This window comes from Elephantulus edwardii, unplaced genomic scaffold (assembly GCF_000299155.1).
Source record: "Elephantulus edwardii isolate Elephantulus edwardi_28Jun2011 unplaced genomic scaffold, EleEdw1.0 scaffold00236, whole genome shotgun sequence".
Lineage (NCBI taxonomy): Eukaryota > Metazoa > Chordata > Mammalia > Macroscelidea > Macroscelididae > Elephantulus > Elephantulus edwardii.
Genome location: NW_006399986.1, coordinates 3,652,166 through 3,653,850, shown reverse-complemented (window position 1 = coordinate 3,653,850; position 1,685 = coordinate 3,652,166).

The window sequence follows — 1,685 nt, the reverse complement described above, 5'->3', positions numbered from 1 at the left end:
TGTGAGGTGGATTGATTCAGTGACTGGGATAATCGGGATGGGAGTGTCAGAGACAGTGCGATTGGCACAGGACAGAGCAGAGTTTAGGGCTGTTGGACATAGGGTCACTATGAGTCACAAGCGACTCGATGGCACATAATAATAACAATGTTGACTAGAGTAACAGGATGTTGTTTACTGTTTACTTGCCTGCCCTTCCTGCTGTTTACAAGACTACATTCATATCAGCAGAGGTAAATCCCCAGGAGAACTGTACATACACACATATTCACAACACAGACTGTTCTGATTTTAGGTCAACAGCTGGCATTCACCCATTAATCTGTTCCAGGAATTCAATCTCCTGTCCAGCGGCTGCAGGCGAAGGAACAGTGCTACAAGCTCTTTTCGTGAAACATGGAAGATTTTATTGTCCTTGAAGAGCGCAGATAGAGATCATGAAACTCTCATTGGCCAGGTTTCCTGAAAGTAAAATGTCCTCTCTTTGCACCGGATTAGAAGGTGGGTCTCATTTCTCTTGGCTCATTTGTCCATACATTATGATTGGTTCGTTAAAACTTTTGGACAATGGGGCTATCAATCAGTTACGTACACAGGGAGAAAGGTCACAGGTCAGTTAAGATTCCCTCATTAGGTTACTGGGTAGCCCACCGCCAACTGCTGGACCGGTTTTTTCTGTTATTTATTGCTGAATTTATTCTCCCTTATATGGTGAGAGTTGTTCACCTGCCTCAGCTCCTACAAGGCGGGGGTAGGGTGGGGGGGGAGGGGTAGGGGGTGTCGAATCTTCTAAAAAGGTTTCCTGTTCTGGTTTAGCTAGTGTCTTATTGGGCCCGGGCCTGCCTAAATTAGGTTTCCTGCTGTTGTTTACTTTTTGTTTTCTTGGGCCTGGATCTGCCTCTCCCGTATCTTTGTTCTCTTAAACAAATGAACACTTACTTAGCTGTGTTTTCCTGGTTCTTCCACCATGTGCACTTAATAATTGAGTTTTCTCCTTAAGAGAGCTTTCTCTGATTACATTCTCTCGATCCAAAAAACCTTTGGTTTCCTTAGCTTAACCCTTACAAATTGGAATATAAAGGAAGATGCCAAAAAACTGTGACAAAGGTGAGAGAGAAGAATGGAGAGAAAGAGGGATAGTTAAGAAATGTCAGTCGTCCTGACATCCATTCTATTCTTTATTCTCTTTTTTTAAAAATTTTAATTGGGGGGTGGGGGTGGGTGTGTGCACCGTCAAATCGGATCTGACTGTTACAGGAGGAGATTGGCCCTCCTTCTCCAGCAGAGCAGGGGGTGGATTCGAACCGCCTACCTCTTGCCCAGAAAGCAGTGACACTCCCCTTTGACATCCAGCTGGAGAACAAAACCTGTTCTTCCAGCGCGAGGCTCTGGATAAGGAGACACCCAGGGATGAAGCAGGGAAGGAATACTGAGACATACAGCCTCTGGGTGCTGTATGCTGTAGGAAGCATGATTCAGAAAGAGAACTCAGCAAAAACAGGAGTGAGCTGGGACTCGTAAAAGACCATTCAGGATCAACAGCCTTATTAAAAAGAGTGAGAAATTGGTGCCTAAGAGGACTCAGACCTATCAGAATATGAAGAGGGACTCTTGTACACACGGAGCCCATCAGATTAGTTAGAGGGGTAATTGCTTTTCCAGTAGACTTGATTCCTTGTTGTTGT